Source organism: Grammomys surdaster, unplaced genomic scaffold, assembly GCF_004785775.1.
Source record: "Grammomys surdaster isolate TR1022 unplaced genomic scaffold, NIH_TR_1.0 243, whole genome shotgun sequence".
In the NCBI taxonomy this organism is placed as follows: domain Eukaryota; kingdom Metazoa; phylum Chordata; class Mammalia; order Rodentia; family Muridae; genus Grammomys; species Grammomys surdaster.
The window spans coordinates 5,900,147-5,921,673 of NW_021604688.1; the positions used below are offsets into that span (position 1 = coordinate 5,900,147).

The 21,527-nt window shown below is 37.6% G+C and overlaps 1 pseudogene; it reads right to left on the reverse strand.

Annotated features, from left to right (window-relative positions):
- Window positions 1-128: 128 nt before the first annotated feature.
- Window positions 129-20,911, reverse strand: LOC114627162 (annotated as a pseudogene).
- Window positions 20,912-21,527: the final 616 nt, after the last annotated feature.

Genomic DNA, 21,527 nt, shown 5'->3' on the forward strand with positions numbered 1-21,527 from the left:
AAGTTTTCTGTTGTTTCACAGTTGTCTTCTTTTCTTTCCTTTTCATTCATTCTTTCTTTAAAAAATACAATTTTATTAAAAAGAAAAACAACAAAAGGGAGATGGGACCAGAGCACAGGTTAGTCTATTCAGACCTTCAGCGTCCTGGTGATGATCTTGTCTTAATTATATGGACAATGATGCCCATGCTCGTATGGCAGCCTGGTCCACAGGATTCAGCATGGCCTGAGAAATAGTTTTAAACAGGTGTTCTGGATCCATGTTGGGCTCCCAGAGAGACTCATGCATCCCATGCATTTGTTCGGAGCAGGTACCACTGACTACAAAGTCATCCGTCACCATGGGACAGCCAATGAGGTCCAGAGAGCAAACGAAGGGCTTAAAGGTCTTCGGGTCCAGGCCAGCAATGACAGGCTTTGTGTAGTAGGGACCAAACCGTTTCTCATACAAGAGGTTGGCCACCATGCTCATGAGGGTGTAAGGCTTGATCTGCCGACCTTCCTTCAGCTCATACAGGTTCAGTCGGAACTTGAGACGCTGGGCAACTGTCTGCACGTCAGTGGCCAGGCCGACCAGGCCAATGTAAAGCCTGTCACCCATGGGGAAAGATCTTCTGGAAGTCCGTGGTCACTATCTGGGCCTTGATCCCGAAACACCTGTCTGCAGCGATGACCACACAGTTCTTTCCCTTCATGGCAATGACGGCCCCTCCATTATAGGACATAATAGATATGATTGCTATGTAGTGGAAGCCCAGCCGCCACTGAGTCGCCTGCAAACTGGCTCTGGCTTTCTCAGGTGTTGTTTCAAGTTTATAAAATTGTGAGTGGATGTTGATTATTTATAGCACTTTAGGATATACTTACTATGTATCTCTCTCAGACCTAGCTTCTGTGTTGTGTGCTATTGCATACTTAGACTGTAATATAGGTTCCTATACTTGGTGTCAGTAATATCAGTTATGTAAGTTGCTAAGCCAATGTTTTTTGACTCCTGAGAGAAACTTACACTTTACCACTAAAGCAGCCTAATCTGGCACTCTGCATCACCTGGTAATAGATCTAAATTCAATAAAAGTTTCTCCAATCAATAAACATGAGAGCTGAAAGTATACACTATTGAAATCATGTGAGAGCTACAAGTTTTAAGTAAACACATACTCAGTTTGTATAGTGAGAGTGTGTCTTAGGTCTAGCAACTGTATTTTACATTTAGTATTTTCTGAAAGGTTCTGTTTTCCTATCTACTAGAAAAAGATGAAGGGTCAGTTAAATTACATTTAGAGGAAAAGAATTAAAATACTATAGTTGGCAGGAGAGTGAAGGCAAAGACATTTCTGTTCTTAAATTCTCACTCTGTCAGCATTTTCTTTACTGTTTGGCTCCAGCTAAGCCAAAATTTTAAGGAGTGAGAATTTTCCAGTTCCTTATTATCTTATGTTAAATATTTAATATATTATAGGAAAGTCCAGCTTGTTGCCAAGAATGAAGTGTAAGGTGGTTTATTCTTAAAAATCCAATCTTGTGGTTGCACAGCATTCACTGAGACAGACTGTAGAACTGAGTGGGATTTATCTGTTAAAACAGACAGTGTCTTGGAATGAAGCCATCTATTGTTCACACTGTTAAAATTGCCACCATATATTTTTATTTCTTAGGCTCCCTCTGAAAGAAGGACCAGAGTCATGTGTTAAAAATACATTCAGTAAAGGTCTTACAGATGTTATTCAAATATTAAAATTCTCTCATTGATGTTGAAATGGTCAGTCCTGTAAAATATTTAGCATTTTGCTGAAAGGTTCTTTGGTCTTCCCAACAAAATGCCTTAGGGTGACAATGTTTTGAGTATTGTTTTAGCAATAAAGATTATCATGTGGCTATGTTCCCTAGAAGGCCCCATGGTGGTAATACCCTAGATTTTGTCTTTAAAGAAAACTGCTGAGAGGCAATAATTTTTTTTGTATGTGTCCCATTTTCATTAATGCATGGTAATTGATGGAGTTGCAGTGACTCGTAGCAGTAATGAGTTCTAAACATAATAACGCACTCTTTTCTAATAAGTGAGCACTGCTGGGGTTTAAAAGCATACTAAATCAGTTGCTTTAGTATGAATTTATTAGTTTTTTTCAGCATTAGCTTTAATAGTAGTTATTTACATAAGCGTACATCCCATTAACCGCCATCAGGGCTGGAAAACATGCTGAACTGTTCATATTTTCATATAATTATTGAACATAATGGTTTCATTTGCATTTCTAAACAGTGATGTTTCTGTCAGCCTTGGAAATAGTGTCTTTACGCAGTCCCTATTTCACATCCACTTATTTGACATCGTTAAATTTTATGCTAATGTGCTTCCCTAGAATATCATCAGTAGGACAGATGCTTGTGCTTTAATATACAAATCAGGCATGTTTTTCCATCCTCCCAAATTGCAGAGGAAATTTTAAAAAATCTGCACTTTTTTATATAGAGTCCTTCTCTATATAAATGTTTATGAAATAAAACTTTTAAGGGTTAAATGTTATAATCTGGTTGTCTCTTCAGAATGCTTTATTGTGAAAGCTGTCTACCTGCCTGGGTTAGCTCTGTTGTCTTGCATGAGGAGATAAGTCTTAATAAAACTCTTGTGGCTTATGAATATTTAGAGTTCTGCTTCTGAAATGTTGATCTTGGGATGTAGGTTTTTTCCATGCTTTTGAATACTTCAGGTCACAGTGTTAGCTTTTAAAGTGTTTTCTGTGGTTTTGTGCCTTTGATCTCTTAACCTGGGTTGTAAACCTACTGGCTGAAGCTATTCCATTAATGCTGTGAGACATCTTAGCCTCTGGTGCATTTATAAAGCAGTGAGAGTAAAAGAGTGAGTCAGTTGGTGGGAAGCTTGTCAGGGGAAGCAGAAGACAGAAGGGGGCTTTGTGGACAAAGTCCTTGCCAATTGGTTATCTCTGTGTACAGTCAGCATCTGTGTCTCCTGCACTTGGGGATGCTTTTGTGAGTGCTGCCTGCCAATTGGCTGAAAAATGTTAAACAGAGCATTCAATTACATAGTTGTTTTGAGTTGTTTGAGCTTTTATGATTGGGGATGGTGATTGAAGCCACTAGATTTTTGGGGAGTTGGCCTCACATCTTGTTTTCCTGTATTCTGACAACTAGGGCAGCGTTCTGTTGTTGACACTTACTGGACCTGTAGTGCTGGAGCTGACTCTGCACAGTGCAAAACGCAAGGTTGGCAGTCTTGCAAGACAGAGCAAGAAGCAGCAATGAAAAGAGTTCTTGCCCCAAATTATCTGCTAAAAATAAATCAGAACTGCTATGGCCCAAAACTGATACAGCATACAAGGATTGTTTGGATAGCAATGTGATTTGGCTTAACAGGTCAAGAGGCAACTGAAGTTTTTGCAAGGACTTCTATTCTTTGGGAACTCTGAGAAAGAAATACAGTAAGAATGGTATAAAAACTACTAGATAGATGGTTAGAGTTTCAGGTGACTCATTTTTAACTCAGCTTGTTCATGTAGTTTTTATGTGATCTCTTTAAGTCTAAAACTAGTAATTCTCACAATTACAAAATCTGAGTTATATTTAAAATATTGGGCAGGCAGAAGTCTAAGGAAAAGTAGTCTTCCTCAGCAGATCTGTTGGCACTTCAGGAGTCATATCCTATAGTGTGGGGGAGGAGACAATAAAAGCACTTGCCTGCAAAGCCTGACTGAGCTGAATCTCTGGAGCTCTGCCCTCCAATGGCAAATGAAGTCTTAAAAAGTTTAATTTTGGTCTAAAAATCCAGACTTTTATCTTTCTAGGAAAGACTGCTTTCAGTTCATTTCAGGCTTCCTTTAGCACCAAGTTGTATTGTTAATATGAAGTGTGGGTTGCTACAGAAGAGAAGGAACATTACCTGTTACCAAAAAGTGTTATTCTTTTCATCCTGTACATACGTCTTCCTTTTCTGCAAAGAATTTAACACTAAAATCAAAATTTGATATTCCCATTGAGTATTACAGGATACTCTGCTGATTCTCTTCTAATGCTCACTGCCACCACCAAGGAGTTCACATGCTCCAAGACTTTTCAACCCCACCTCAGAAGAGTTATGTTTCATAACAGCTTCTGTGTAGTTTTTGAAGTTCAAAATTCTAAGTAGCCTTAGGTATTAGCCGTACACCAGTCGACAGGAGTTTGAATGTTTAGTTATATTTATTTTCTTTGTTATGACTTGGGGAACAGGCTTTATACCTCCTTTTGAGAAGTGATCAACTACTCAGGGACTTGATCCTGAGGTCTGAGCTCTCCCTGTTGTACAAGGCTGCAAGGACTCTTGGAACTGTTCTATATGTAGCACCTGGTAAGGAAACTTTAGTTCAGGGAATTGATTTTCCGCTGTATATATTTGCTTTATTTTCCCCAACATTAACTATGATAGAAACGATCATTTAGAGACATTTGCAAGTATATATGTTACTTTTTTCCCTTAATTCTGTCTGGTGCTAATATTTGAGGATATAAAGAGAAAGTTCATATATTACTTGATAATTAAATTGCTCACTTAAAAATCTTCACTTTTTTTTGGTTTATAAAACAAATGTATGTCCAATGTGGAATATTTGAAGATAATATCAGACATTGCTAATTCTTGAAATCAATGTATGGCATAATTCTGTTTTTATTTAATCATTGCTTGGATAGCAAAATAAATGAAAATTGACATAATTTGTCATCATGAAAGTTTAAGAATTTCAGATCTTTTGGATGTAATTTGTATGATTAATTGTAATATCTTTAAGGTAAAATTAACAACTCCTAAACATCAACAGAACAGTCATCCAAAAGATGTTTAATGAGATGTTTAAAGATGCTTACAGTTTAGTAGAGGGAAAGGAGAGAGGGGACTCAAAAGGAAATCTCTAATTAATGTAATTTTAGGAAAAATGTTGGGATTTTTCCAAGGAAAGTTCACCCCGTTTGTATTCTGCTACGACAAGTAGGTAGAAGACTTTATGATGTCCTTTCATTCTGATTCCTTCTCTGGATAATGAAAGTAACAGTATGTTCTTCAGCATCCTGGTCGTGAAGATTAAAGGAGATAATGATAGTAACAGCTTCGCACCATGACTACATACACTGGAATAGCCCCCAGTCGTTTTTATTTTTCCCTTTGTGGCAGTGGAAACACCTGAAGTGATTGTTCCTTTCCTCTCATCTTTTGGGTCCTCTAATACATCTCCTAAACTTATAATGTGAACCTCATCAGCAACACATGGGCGTTGCTAAAGATGCAAGGACTTGGGCTGCTATACTTTCCCATTGTCTTCATTTAAACAAGATCCGCCAGTGAGCTATACGGTAAAGAGCCATTTATGGGAATTTCTTGAAATTTGAGATGTTTCATTGTAAGAGATATGGATAGTAGGAAAATGTATATTTGGTCTTTTGTGGTTTTTATTTTTTATTTTTTTGAAACTGAGTCTTGTTGTTTCCCCCAAGTTGGCCTTAAGCTTGTGATTGTTCTGCCCCAGCTTGCCTAGTGCTGGGGTTGTACTTGTGCATCACCACACCCAGCTCTCTTGCTCTGTTTTTCTAAGCTCTAACTTTTAAATATGTGATGGTGGATAATTATAGGGAGCTGTATTCTGTACTTTTCAGTTGATTATTCCTCAAGTGTTAAAGGTCTGGGTCCAAAGCTTCTGTCTGTATGTTAATTTTTTTCTAATATCTAAATGGTTCTATCCTTTACTGAGAAAAAGATACTGAAATTTCTGAGTCTGATTATGTGTTTATCTGTGTATCATTGCAATACCTTGAGATAAAATTAATGCTTGATTTTCTTCAACAATATTTTCACAAGCATTACTTGTTCTTAATGTTTACCGAACAACTCTTAAAACACTATTTTATTATAATTGAATTTTTATATATAATTTGACATTTTTCAAATAGACATTTAATGTTTTCTGAAAATAATGTCTTCTTTTTTCATAATCCATATAATTTCATTTCTTTTTCTCACTGTCTTGCACTACTTGTACAGAACTTGTATTACACGGATAAATGAAATTGGTACTGTAGTCCATCCTTCCTTTCATTCATATTTTAACAGGAAACTATTTATTCTCTAGTCATTAACTGATTTTTACTGCTCTACCTAGCTAGTTTTTTAACTTTCAATAAAAATGAACATTTCTGTGAGATCAAAGGAGTGATTAGGGGAGTTTCTTTCCTGGTTGCTGATATTCATTTGTTCATCAATCTTTCCTTCCTCCCTCCCTCCCTCCCTCCCTCCCTCCCTCTCTCTCTCTCTCTCTCTCTCTCTCACTGTCTCGCTCACTTGCTCTGTTGCTTTCTTTCTTCAGTCACAAAGACTATTGAGTTTTGCTTAAAAAGCTTTTTCAGTGTGCACCGCAGTGTTAGTATGGCTTAGTTTTGCTTGTTTAGTGAGCAGTCTGTTGTTAGGTGAGGTGATTGATCTGTATGTCCAACTTTGCACTCCTGAACTGACCCTGAGTTGACTGATATATAATCCATTTATATGTTACTAGATTTGGTTAAGTTTTGCCTTAAAAGACATATTATCCTGAATTCTTCCTTCTTTCATTATGCCTTTGTGTGATTTTTTTACTAGAGTAATGCTTGACATGAACGTTTTGAGAAGTATTTCCCTTTTTTGCACTTCCTGTGGGAGTTTGTATATAATTAATCTTTCGGGTCTAGGATTATTTTAAAATGCCATCTAGATTAACTCTTTGCCTATTCCTTACCATGTATTTTGGTTGTACTCACTCCTCCCTCCTGTAGCTCCTTCCTTCCAGCTTCATCCCCACTGTCTCACTCACCAACCTCATGTTTTCTTTGTTTTTAATCTGTAAGTCCCAAATATTAGGAGTTAAACCTGCCCCAGAAAGCAGGAGACATCCACCAGTTGGATCTCTGTGTTAATTGCTATATACTATTAGAAAGTTTCTCCAATTAAAAGTCATTGGTGTAGGATGAATTTTAGCCTTTTCTCTTAAATTTTTGTTAAAATTCATAAGCAAACCCTTCTGACCCCAGAATGTATTTTCCCTTCTTTCAGATGGAAACCTTTTTAACTGCAAGCTTCCAGTCAGTTTATCTCTTCTTAAGAAAGTTTTAGTGGTTTGTGTCTTCTTTCAGGGGATTTTTCCATTTCTTCCATGTTTTCAAATTTATATGCATAAAGTTGGAGTAGTTCAGGTTTTGAGGGGGTAAATGGATTTTTTCTTTTTTTTCTTTATTGAATATTTCATTTACAAGTGTTATCCCCTTTCCCTATTCCCTCCCCCCCAGAAACCCCCTATCCCATCCCCCTTCCTCCTACTTCTATGAGGATGTGCCCCCACCCACCCACCCACTCCCACCTCCCTGCCCTCAAGTTCCCCCACACTGGGGCATCCAGCCTTCATGGGACCAAGGTCCTCACATTAACCAACTTGTCATAAATCCCCAAGTTTTTCTTCCCTTTCAAAATATGCTTCCAAAAAGGAATGTCTAAAACATAGTCATTTCCTCAAGAGGAATTACTCAGTTTATTTCTTGGTTGAATTAAGAGCCAAATTGTTCTTATGATACTGAAATAATTTTTCTTATATTCTTGTAAGTTGTAACTGTCTAAAACCCATAAAATAATTTTTTTTCTTTGTTGACCATGTATTACAAGTTACCTTGGGGGAGAGTGTGTCAGGTGTGAACATACTTATATGATATTGGGAAGCAGAATTACAACTGTATAAAATCATGTATTAATTACATTTTTATAAACAAGCATTATAAATATTCATAATGACATGTAAATTGATCTATTTCCTATTTTATAATATACATATTACATAATTGTGATGACGGTCAGGGTACATTCTATTGATCCTTCTAAGAAATCAGTTATTATCTCAAGTCTGCAAATTTAGATGTTGGTACTGGTGAAACTTTTTAGCTTTAGTAGGAATGTTAGATTTTCTTCTATTCTTTGTATAATTGCATTTTTGTTACTATTATCTATTTCTCTGTGCTTTGTTCTCACTTCCTGAGGTCCCATATATTATGCTCTTTCTCTGCATTTATATGTTTTTAATTAACCACATTAAATGTATTTTGTGACAAAGAATTCTGAAGCATCAAGCTTTTGCATGTCTATAGTTTTGACAGTTTTTTTTTCATGGTATTTTGTATTTGTTGAATTGATGATTAAGTTGTTTATTTTCTTGATGATGTTGATCCAAAATAAGAGATAGTGTATTCTAGAGCCAAATTTAAGTGACCATGGGCCAGGAACACAGATTTAGGTTAATCTAAATTCTGTTTTCCAAGGTAGAAACAGCTATATGAAGGATCATGAAGTTTTATAGTTTTATAGAACAAAGAATGCCACAAATCAAGCAATTAAAAGATGTGCTTGTGGGTACATCAGAGAGGCAGTTAGTACTGCAAGGTGGGCTGTGGATGCTGAGAATATTCTTATCTTAGGTTTGTGGACCCTAGTGATCTGCTGAGTTAATAGGATGTTAGGTCAGGCACATAGATACACACAGATATCTATCTACTCAGGGGTGAAGCTAGACAGGGATAAGGTAATCAGCATCTGAACCTGTGACATTCAACCTCTCCACATCACAGTGATTCTAACTAGTGATCAGTCTTTGCAGCCATAGCTCCTTTCCAGGAATTCGTGTTGACAGTGATTTTTGTTTTTGTGAGGCTTGGGATTAAGATGGGGTTTTCCAAAGTAACCTTGAGTTTTCTCTTGTGTTCCTGCATATGCTGTCATGTGATAAATTTAGGATGATCACCTTATACCACCTAAGAAGTATAAAAGATTACTTGAAAATATAAAAAAGACAGTTTCACAGTTACAAAATCTTGTGTTACCAACTTGTCATTTTCCTCCCATAATATATTTAGACTATGATAGAAATATAAAAAGCACAGGGACTGCTCAGTTGACCAGCTTGTGTCTGTGTGCCAAAACATATATTATGTGTTTCTTAAGAAAGCCTTTTGATGGACTGCAGAAAATCTTAGGCATGGTGGAACAAGAGTATTTGTTAGATATTAGGGCTAAGCTTGGATTATTTTTGTAAGAATTCCAAGGAATCTCATGAAAAACCCCAAGCTTAGTAGTATTACAGGATTCATGATCAAATGTAAATATCTATTGGAGTAAATAACTGAAAACTGAAATTAAAAAACAGCCCTGAAAGAACTAGAATTAGAAAGAACATATCTCAATGTAATAAGAGCTATGCATGACCAATCTATTCAACATTACATTAGATGGAGGAGAAACTCATAATTTCTTCTAAAATCAGAACAGAACAATAATGTCTGTTTTTTCAATCTTTTCCAATGTAGAATTTGAAGTACTGACTAAACCAATAAGTAAGATAAGGAAATAAAAGAGATACAAATAACAAAGTATAAGTCAGAGTAATCTTATTTGCAAATGATAAGATCCTGTATAAGAAACCGCAAACCTCTTATCAGAAATCTCAAACTGGATAAGAACTTTAAGTGACATATTGGACTCAAAAATAACATATAAAATCAGTAGGCTTCAGGCTGGAGAGATGGCTCAGGGGTTAAGAACACTGAGTGTTGTTCCAGAGGTCCTAAGTTAAATTCCCAGTAACCATATGGTGGCTCACAGTCATCTGTAACAGGATCGTGTATTCATATAAATAAAATAAATAAAACTTTAAAAATAAAAATCAGTAGATTTCCCTTATAAAATGATAAACATGCTGAGAAAGAATGAGGGAAGCAGCCCAGTTGATACAAGCTTTAAGAAATTAAAACTTTAGACTTAACAAGGAAATAGAAAAGTGAAATTTTAAACTATGGTTGAAAATATGTTAAAGACACTAGAAGATGCCTCTCATAGCCATGAATTTAAAGAATTATGATTGTGGAAATGGCTATCTTACCAAAAGAAGCTCCCATCAAAATCCCAATGCTACTCTTCACAAAAATCGAACAATCCTAAAATTCTTATGGAGGAGCAAAAGGTCCAGGGTAGTCAGAGCTACCCTGAAGAAGTACACTATACCTGATTTCAAGTTATACTATGGAGCCATAATAGTTAAACGACAAAATACCAACATGAAAACAGGCAAATCCGTGGAATAGCATAGATGAACCAAGTATAAACCTACATAGCTCCAGCCACCTAATATTTGACAAAAGCACCCTCTCAGAGACAAAGGGGAGGAGGGAGGAGGTGAAGAACTTTTTGAGTGGGGACTGGGAAGGGGGGCAACATTTGAAATGTAAATAAATAAAACAATTAAAAAATGATAAAAAGGTAGAACTAAAAGAGAAAAAAAGTAAAGCAAAGCAATGAAGATTCTGGGCCATTTGTGTGTGTGTGTGTATGTGTGTGTGTGTGTGTGTGTGTGTGTGTGTATCACATTTTACAAAATTGAAAGGAACAAGGAATGCAAAGCAGACATGATCTACTCACGAACTTTCTGTAAGATGTGATATTTGACTTTGATTCAAACCCATCTACCCAGCTCTCTAACAACTCTGTCTGTCTCTTTAGTGAAGCATGGAGTCAGTGTGCTGATTTTATCAGTACTAGATGTTATATTTGATGTTAGCATTGTCATAAGAAAATCTATCATGAAGCAGTTACTTATAGAGGAAATATAGTAAATGTCAACTGTGAAATTATAAAACAGGAAGACAATAGAAAAAACTAAAAAGGCCAATCTGGTTCTTTAAAAAAAATTAAAACTCTGTTCATACTAACGGGTTACAAATACAGAAAAGATAAGTTATCAATTCAGAAAAGATAGAGGCCAGATCTCTACATATTCTACAAATATTAAAAAAATAAGGGGTTATTATGAACTAATATAACTATGTATACAAATTTTATAATGTTTATAAAGGTAAATTTTCTGAAAGGCATTAACAGGTAAAATTTATGCTAAAAGAAATAGGTAGCTTCAGTAGCTTAATACCTAGTGAAGGTTGAATTTGGAGTAGTTCCAAATACATACTCCTGGCTAGAGGAACCCATCTCAAGATAAATGGACATAGCATACATCTTTACATTTATGGAGGGCCTAGCTCCAAGTGACTAGTTGAATTAGAACAGAGTAGACAGTCTGTACCTTTGTCACACTTGCTGTATTTGGTTTGACACATGTTCATGTGGCTAGTGTTGTGTAGAGCAGGTAAAGAACATTCACATCATCACAGTTCTGTTGAGCAGACCTGATATTTGTGTTCAGAAACTTGAGTCTAGTTTGATGGAAGGGCAGGTTGCCGTGGTGATGAAGTTGCAAGAGCACAGTGGAAGGCAGTGGTGTTGGAGGGTCAGTCAAACCTAAAGTCACTGAGTGTCTTCAGCAGCAAGTATGAAGACTGAACTGTAAAATACAAGTTTGGGGGCCCAGGAAGGGGCTTGTTTTTTTCTTTTGAAGGTAGATAATGATGTGTTGATCTGACTTGTTTTAAAAACCTTTCCAGCATCCCTTTAAAGATATATACAATGAGATAAATTCATGGGACCCCAACCCTACACAAAGAACTACAGGCAACTAAGGGATGCCCAGAGCAGGAGAGAACCCCCAGTTGGGTATCTAATACCAAATTTCAGCTCTGAAGTCACACACTTTGCAAGTATCCATAGGAACTGTGAAAGTTGTTTTTATAAATTTAGGAGAGGGGTAGGGAGAGAGAGGGGGAAAGGGAGAGAGGGAGGGAGAGAAAGGGGAGAGAGAAGAAAGCGAACAGGAGAGAGAGAGAAGGGAGAGAACATAAAAGGTCATAAATTTGAGAGCAAGAGGCTTGGGAGGACATGGCAGAGGAAGAGGAAGAGGAAAACAATTTAATGTGAAAATATAAAAGTAGAATGAATGTACTCACATGTTCAGAAGCTTACTGTCTAGTGCATCATTAGACAAGAGGACAAGAGGGAGATACCAAGAGTGAGCTAAATCAGCTCACTTTTCTGTATCTGTAAAGAGATACAGAAAAAGGGACTGTTGGCTAGAAGCAGGTACAATAGGCAGGTAGAGCCTATCGTAGGAGCTAAGAGAATCTCAGAGACTGGTTTATAGATGAGATATGACATCTTAGGGTATGAAAATCTTAAAAAGCAAAAGAATCATTTTAATTTTGGCCAAATTATCCTTGAGGATAGAACTAGTTATAGCTGAGTCATCAGAATATAGTTAGCTTAGTTTTAAAACTAAATTTAACTGTGAGTGTGGTGCTCCATACCTATACTTTGGGCTCTAGGAAAGCTGAAGCAGGACGATTGAATTCAAACTTAGCTTGGGCTACATTATGAGATGTCTCCAAAAACACACATACATGCAAGCATACATTTGCATTTTGAATGAGATTTGCTGGTAGAACATGTAAAAAGATGAAAGCCAAAGATAAACCCCAGTGTTTATTTGGTTTAGAAAGTTAGCTTCATAGGATAAGCTGAAGGGGTAGCTGGAGAAAAATGGGAAAATATTAACAGATTGGTATCAGAAAAAGCCCAAGAACAACAGCAATTCTAGGAGGGCTACTAGCCTGAGACATCACATAAGCATACATTGGCTTGGTTGAGCAAGAAGTTCCCTTAGGTCTTTAGAAACTGCAGGATGTCATATCACCAACCTAATGCAGCCCTTCAACTTGAGGCTAATGGGTAAAGGTACCATAGCTGTGGTTGTCTTGAGAAAAGTTATTTCTCTATAGCATAATAGGCCATAGTGCTTTGTTATTATAAAGAATAACTGAAAACAGTACAAAAAGTATTCTTCTTTTTAAAAAGATATATTTATTATATATTATATAGATACAGAAGATATAGATACAGATACAGATACAGATATAGATATATATGAGTACACTGCAGCTGTCGTCAGACACATCAGAAGAGGACATTGGATTCCATTACGGATGGTTGTGAGCCACCATATGGTTGCTGGGAATTGAACTCAGGACCTCTGGAAGAGCAGTCAGTGCTCTTAACCACGGAGCCATCTCTCCAGCCCACAGAAGGTATTCTTAAACTGTGAAGATTTTTTAAAAAACAAACCTATGTTATTGCCATTCCTTTTAGATTGTTGTCTATTATTCAAGTTTGAAAATGAAGAGATTTTCCAGAAAAGACAGAACACTTGAAGACATACTACAGTAAATACTAGAAACCCTTTGGAATTATGTGGCAATGTGACTCAGGGAAGAAGAACTAGGTTGAACAAGGACTCATGGAATGTTTGTGCTTCTTAGACCACTAAGTTCTGTCTTGGGCAGATAGAGCCTAGACTTTAAGTTTAGAACATTTCCTTTTATGTATAGTACAAATGGGTCAATATTGCTTAAATATGTTAAAACTAATCTGTTGTCCTTAGTCTCAGAAAAATGTTTCTTATATATTTCTTAAAATTTTCTTGATGTGGTAGTGGTTTTTTAATCAACATAAACATAGGACATGTCTTTTGGCCTTGGCCCTAGCAGCAGCAGGGGAGTAGAAGATGTCTTGTAAAAGGCAAGTGCGAGTAGAGGTGAGGCAAGCAGCTCCTTTCTGTTCTTGACCCTCACAAAGGATAACAGATACAAAGAAAACTAAAAATTGGCACCACTGCTTCAGATTCCTGCCTTAATTCTTTTTTAAAATTCTCTTATATCTGTTACTGTTTAAAATTCACTTTATATCCTGGTTGCTGGCCACCTTCCCACTCCCCTTACAAAGTGCCTCCTTTTCTCCTCTGAGATCTGACATATCAAGTCTCTGCTAGGTGCTAGGCGCCACTGAGGCCAGTTAGGGGAATGGATTCCACAGACAGGCAACAGCTTTAGGAATAGCTCCCACTCCAGTTGTTGGGGGGAGCCACATGACGACTAAGCTACACATCTATTACATGTGTATATGTGGCCAAGGTCCAGCCCAGGTATGGTCTTTCATTGGTGGTTCACTATCTGAGAACCTAGAGTCCAGTTAAATCACTCTGTTGGTCTTCCTGTGGAGTTTTTATCTCCTTCAGGGCTTTCGATCTTTCCCCCACTCTTCCATAAGAGTTCCTGAGCTCTGTCCAATGTTCAGCTGTGGGTCTCTGCATATGTTTCAGTCAGCTGCTGGGTAGAGTCTCTCAGACAACTCTCTCAGGCTCCTGTCTGCAAGCATAACAGAGTATCATTAATAGTATCTGGGACTGGTACTCGCCCATTGGATGGATCTCAAGTTGGGCCAGTTATTGGTTGGCCATTGCCTCAGTCTCTGCTCCCCTCAAGTCCCTCCCCCCTCATGCTTGCTTTTCTTATAGACAGGATAAGTTTTGGGTCAAAAGTTTTGTAGGTGGGTTGGTATCCCTATCACTTCACTGGGGTTCCTGCCTGGCTATAGGAGGAGGTCTCTTCAGGTTCCGTATCCCCACTACTTTGAGTCTCAGCTAAGGTCACCCACCTTGATTCCAGGGAGCCTCCCCATCCCTGGTCTCTGACACATCCTTGAGATGCACTGCCCTCCACCCCCACTGCTTCACCATTTGATATTTCTTTGTTGAGAATTCTCCATTTAGCTCTGTACCTCATTTTTAAATTGGGCTATTTGGGTTGTTAGTTTCTATTTCTTGAGTTCTTTATAATTTTGTATATTAGCCATCTGTTGGATGTAGGGTTGGTGAAGATCCTTTCCCAATCTGTAGGCTGCCATTTTGTTCTATTGTCAGTGTCTTTTGCTTTACGTAAGCTTTGCAGTTTCATGAGGTCCAATTTATCAGCTGTTGATCTTAGAGCCTGAGTCACCTATGTTTGACCAGGAAGTTGTGTCCTGTACCAATGAGTTCAAGGCTATTCCCTATCTTTTGTTTTATTAAATTTAGTGTATCTGGTTTTATGTTGAGGTCTTTGATTCACCTGGACTTGAGTTTTATGCAAGATGATATATAAGGATCTATAGATATCCAGTTAGACTAGCACCATTTGTTGAAGATGCTTTCTTTTTTGCATTGTATGTTTTTTGCCTTCTTTGTCAAAAATGCAACTTTATAAAAAGTTGTAACCTACAGATGCCAACCTAGACTACTATACTCAGCAAAACTCTGAGTAATCATAGATGGAAAAAAAGGTATTTCAAGGCAAAATCAAATTATATATATATGTGTGTGTGTGTGTGTGTGTGTGTGTGTGATTTATATTATAATACACACACACACACACAAATCTAGCCCTACAAAAAATACTAGAAGGAAAACTCCAACCCAAGGAGAATAACTACACCCAAGAAAACACAGGAAATAAGTAATTCCATACCAGCAAAAAGAAAACAAGAGAAACGCACACACATTAGTACCACCAACATCAAAATAACAGGATTTAACAATCTCTGCCTTAATTCTTAGAACAGTAACATATGTGACAAGCACTTTACTTAAAGCATGGTGAGTGGCTAGTTTTGTAGATAATGGTCATTTTATCTGTTTTCTTCCTTCTACCTTCTTCCTTTGCCTCTTTGACTTCTTCTAGAAGTCCTCTAATTGTTTTTAATTATTAAAGTTTTCTGACACCTTCAGCTTTTGTAATTTTCATGCAAGTTTGTTCTTCCTCATATGTAGTTCCTTGCCTATTATATATATATATACATATATATATGTATATATATATATGTGTGTGTGTATATGTATATATGTATACATTTAAGACTAAATGCATACAAGTGAGTTCACATACATAGTGTGCTTGGTGTAAATCCTTTGAAAATGGGTTTCTAAAACACCAGTGTTCTCTTGTGATTCCATGATGGACTGCTGCCTTCTTGGAAGATCTGAATTTTAAACTGTTTTTCATTGTGTGAATACTCCAGTTAGTCATACTTTGTTTGCACTATTATACTGAATGTATTTTATTCTTTAAGCATGAGTTTTAACTGTCTAAATGATAGTGTGAAGGAAGGCTGTTTAGAAGTATTTTTAAAATAAGTACAATTTTTAAACCTCTAAGCATTCCTGGGAATACTGATTTTTTTTTCCAGAATCTCAAAGAATAATATGCCAGGAGTTTGAAAACACTGAGAAACTATGCTATAATTTTAAAATGTACTCATTGTTGATGAGTAAATAGTCTTTAAAAAAATATTCTTTATTTACTATCCAGCTGTTGTTTCTCCTCTCAGTCCCCCTCCCACAGTTCTTCATCCCATTCCTCCTCCCCCTAACCGCCCCCCCTCATCCATGTTCCCACACCACCAGGCCTTCCCTCTCCCTGGGGCCTCAAGTCTCTCAAGGATTCAGCACACCTTCTCCCACTGAGGCCAGACCAGGCAGTCCTCTGCTGTATATGTGTCAGGGGCCTCGGACCAGCTCTTGTATGCTTCCTGGTTGGTGGCTTCATGTCTGAGAGATCTCAGGTGTCCAGGTTAGTTGAGACTGGTGGTCTTCCTGAGGGGTCACCCTTCTCTTCTGCTTCTTCATCCTTCCCCTAATTCAACCATAGGATTCCCCAACTTCAGTCCAATGGTTGGGTGTAAGTATCTGTGTCTGTTTCAGTCATCTGCTTGTTGGGCCTCTCAGAGGACAGCCATGCTAAATTTTTTTAAGTGCAGGTCTTCTTAAGTATGATGTTGCCTGGCCATTCTCCTGTTCAGTTTCTATTGAGACAAACTCTGTTAAAAGTAGTTCCATTTCTTGTGTACTAAGATGAAAGAGGTTGTATTGGGAATAGTTGTAGTCAAATAAGAATAATTTGTATTTCTCTTTTCCACTTACCTACCTGACAGACACTCTTTTCATTGTTTATTTCCAGTGTTGTAGTTTCTGACAGCAGATAGCAGCTGAGCATCCTTGTAGTAATAGGAAAAGGACCCCCTCAGTTTCTTCTTCCTTTACTTCCCCCATCCTCATTGCCCTTCATCCTAAGGAGAGCATGTGCAGCTGTACTTTCTCCATTAAAGACTAAATCCTGTTGAAGACTCCTCCATTCCGAAGCAAACCATTGAATCACCCTTGCTTCTTTCCCATGGTCAATTATATGTTTGTTTGTATGTATGTATGTATGTATGTATGTATGTATGTATACATATATATATCATCAAAATTGTTTCTAAATTGTGACACATTAAATTGTTTTGTTTTCAGAAATTTTGGGTGAAAAGTGAGGTAATGATTCTTTGTTTTTTCTTAGGAAGACAAAAACCCAACCAAAAACATTTGCTTTATCTGAAACCTTACACAGTAACTATAATTATTAATTAGTGAATTAGACAAAAGGGGAAGCATTTTTTTCATGGTTCTGGGCAGCGGGTTTCACTATGTTACTCAAACTGGCATGGAATCCTCATGGATCCTCCTGCCTCAGCCTCCCTAGTGGTAGCATGATAGGCAAAGGTCACAACTCCTGAGAGGTAGTTCCTTCCAGCAGGTATTGTGTGAAGTCAAGTAATCTTGACCAGTTGTTGAACTGAATTGGGGCCCTTTTGTGGCCTGCTGTTTCTGTTGGTGTACCCCACTTTTAATTCACATAGTCATTGGTGTCTTAGCATGGGACCTTCAATACTGATAGGTTTTTCTTAGTGTTTCTTGTCTCTTATAGGTGTTATGGACTGAATCAGACTGAAAGTCTGTGTTGCTTCAAAATTTTCCTAAGCCCAGTGTCTTATTGGGTGGTGAGAGGAAGTACTGGGATGTAGCTTAAAGGTGGAATGCTTGCCTGGGAGGCGAGGCAATTCTCATGAATGAGACTAGTGAATGTGCAAAGGAGATTCCCTAAAGCACCCTGGTTCTTTCTGCTGTGCAAAGATACAGGTGCAAGTGGACATTCTTCAGCTCAGAAGAGGGTCCTGACCAAGAAGGTGCGTCTGCTCTCAGATGCCCAGCTGGCAAAATTATGAGGAATTGGTGCTTGTTTATGAGCCTCTCTATTCTTAGGATTCTGAACTAACACAGATAGTTAGAGTATTTCCCTAACACTGTTGGAAGTTCCCGGTGTGTACCAGTGAGGACTCCCTCAGGTCCCTTGTGTAGGAGCCCCTATTAGAGAACTATGAAGAATATCTAGCAAGAGGTTGTACATACTACTTCTCAGCAGTGTTCACATAGCACACTTGCTCATGCTAAGCTTTAAAAAATGTTATAAATTCCAGCTGTTTTCTTACCTGCCTTTTATGGTCATGTCTTCTAGGTTCATTTTCTCCTGAGAGGGCTTACTTCCTCATTGCAAATAATTCATCTCATTACCTGTAACCTCAACTTTCTAAAATTATAGTCTGCAGATTGTCTAGCTCTTTGTCACGTTTAGTGAGGAAGGAACAGTCTCCTGAGATATCTAACATTTTCAACAGAGTGAACCCTCACCCCTGGTGACATATGTTCTATAGACAAGTCAAAGGGTCCTGAGAAGAATTGCTTTATATGCAGAACTGCCCTTTAAAGTTTGAACACAGTAATAGATTCTTTTAAAATAAATTTAAAACAAGAATATTAACACATGAATTGAAAAGGAGCATATTCTTTTTATAGGCAACTTAAGTACTACAAAAGCATTAAAAAGTGTATGTTACCATTGATCAAAGGAATTGAATCAAAAACCCAGAAATAAACCCACAGACTTATGGACACTTGATTTTTGATAAAGAAGTCAAAACTATCCAATGGAAAAATGAAAGCACCTTCAACAAATGGTCTAATTGGATGTCTACATGTAGAATAATGAAAATAGATCCATATTTACCACCCTGCATGAAACCCAAGTCCAAGTGGATCAAGGACTTCAACATAAAACCAGAATCACTAAATCTCATAGAAGACAAAGTGAGAAATACCCTTGAGTGTATTGGTACACCAGACAATTTCCTGAACAGAATACCAGTGGCTCAGACTTTAATATCAACAATTGATAAATGGGACCTCATGAAACTGGAAAGATTCTGTAAGGCAAAGGACCCTGTCAATAGGACAGAATGGAAGCCTACAGTTTGGGAAAGGATCTTCACCAACCCTACATCTGACAGAGGGCTAATATCCAAAATTTACAAAGAACTTAAGAAGTTAGACTCCAGTAACCCAATAATCCAATTTAAAAAATGAGGTACATAGCTAAGCAGAATTTTTAACAGAGGAATTTCAAATGGTAGAGAAGCAGTTAAAGAAATGTTCAAAGTCCTTAGTCATTAGGAAAATACAAATCAAAACAACTCTGAGGTTCCATCTTACACCCATCAGAATTTCTTAAGATCAAAAACTCAAAAGACAGCACACGTTGGTGAGGATGGGGAGCAAGATAAACATTTCTTCATTGCTGGAGGGAATGCAAACTTGTATAACTACTTTGGAAATCAATTTGGTGTTTTCTTAATAGATTGGGACTAGTTCTACCTCAGTGTCCAGCTTTACCACTCCTGGGCATAACCAAAAGATGCTCGAACATTCCCCCAAAACACTTGCTCAACAGTGTTCATAGCAGCTTTATTTGTAATAGCCAGAAACTAGAAACAACCTAGGTGTCCCTCAACTGATGAATGGATTAAAAAAAAAAAAGTGGTACATCTACACAATGGAATAGTATTCAGCTATTAAAAGCAAAGATATCATGAATTTTGCAGGGAAATGGATGAAACTTGAGAATATCAACCTGAGTGAAGTAACTCAGCCCCAAAAGGACATGCAAGACAGGAACATGTTGTGCTCTGAGAGACTCCACCCAGCAGCTGATTAAGATCAGAGATACAGACACCCACAGCCAAGCAGTGGATGGATGGAACTTGGGGACTCATATGGAAGAATACAAGGAAGAATGTGGTCCCAAGGGGACAGGAGCTCCACAAGAAGACCATCAGAGTCAACTAAGCTGCACCCTTGGGATTCTCAGAGTCTCAATCACCAACCAATGGAACTAGGCCTCCCTGCACATATATAGCAGATGTGCAACTTGCTTTAATTTGGCTTCCAAACAACTGCAGTGGGGGGCTATTCCAAAAGCTGTTGCTAGTACATGGGATATATTCTTCTAGCTGGGCTGCCTTGTCTGGTGTCAGTGGGAGAGGAAGCGCCTAGCCTTGTAGAGCCTTGAAATATCTATCGGTAGGTGGCTACCTAGGGAGCTCCCACCCACTCAGAAGAGAAGGGGAGGAGGAATGGGGAAAAATTGTAGGAGGGGATGATTGATTGGAAGGGTAGTGAGTAGGATGTAAAGTGAATAATTTAAAAAATTAAATTATAAAAAAGTGTGCATCACAATGCTTTGATTTTGTAGTGCTTAGGATAATGGACCTCTTTCTAGGCTGAGTTATCCTGTTTCAGGATGTGCTTGGTTACCCTACTCTTCATTTAGTTGGATCCAAGCAGTAGCTGTTCATCTTTTGCCTTAATTCATCTGTTTAAGATAGCATTTACAGCAACTCCGAATATATAGCATAGTATTGCTGCTATAACAATTGCATAGCAGTAGACGGGAATTATATTAAGGGCTAGGATTGTAGCTCAGTGGCGGAGCAATATGCATGAAACACTGGGTTTAAACCTAGTACATCAATAACAAAAAGCAAGAAAGCAAAGAATCTCTGTAAGCTTAGAAACCTATAGTTTGCCATCATTGACAGCCTCTGTTGTTTATTCTCTGTCCATCCATTCAGCATGTTCCTCCATTGATAATACACATTCCCAGGTTTTGGTGGTCACTAGGACTGTTCCAATTGCTGTCTTTTTTTATCCAGCACCATTCTAATGAAACAGAAAAAAACTAGGCAACTGCTACCTCGAACACAAACTAAGTCTTTAGGCTAGAGTTTGCCTTTGATTGATTGTATCACAATGCTAAGAATGGAACTTGCTAGAGTCCTCCACTGATGAGCTCCACCCCAACCTTAGGATCCGGATTCAAAGGCAATCCTGGAACTGCTAAGAACATGCATGCCCCTAGTCAGCCTTTCTCTAAGGTCACTTACCCACAGTATTTGAAGACATCTTTCGCTTCTTTTAGATATGAGTAAGTTAATCTCTGCAGCTTCTGTTTTATACCAGAATTAAAGTGGTCTGTAGTATATTATTTTACAGTGCTTTTGTGCTTAAGAAGGAATATATGCTCAGGTGTAAATTTTTTTAAACTACCAAGCTTAAAGACTTAAAATGTTTAAGTTTTGTTTTGATATTTACTGTTTTACTTTACTTTCTCATATTCTCTATACGAATGTTTTTGTTTGTGGAATCCCACCTTGCATAGTCTAGTTCACAGAAATTGTGATACATAATTTAGTAAAATTAGTTACAAAAGGTTTAAACCAGTGGTTCTCAACCTCCCATATGCTGTGACTCTTTAATACAGTTTTTCATGTTGTGGTGAACCCCAAACATAAAATTATTTCATTGCTATTTCATAACTGTAATTTTGCTACTGTTATGAGTAGTAATATAAGTACCTGATATGCAGGCTTTCTGATATGTGGTCCCCAAAGGCTGAGAAGTATTGGTTTAAACAACACACACTTAACTGCCATGGCCCTTTCCATACTTTTCATCAGTTTATTTTTACATCATCTAGAGAGCCTAGACTGAAAATGTGAAATATAAACAAAAAAGTGAG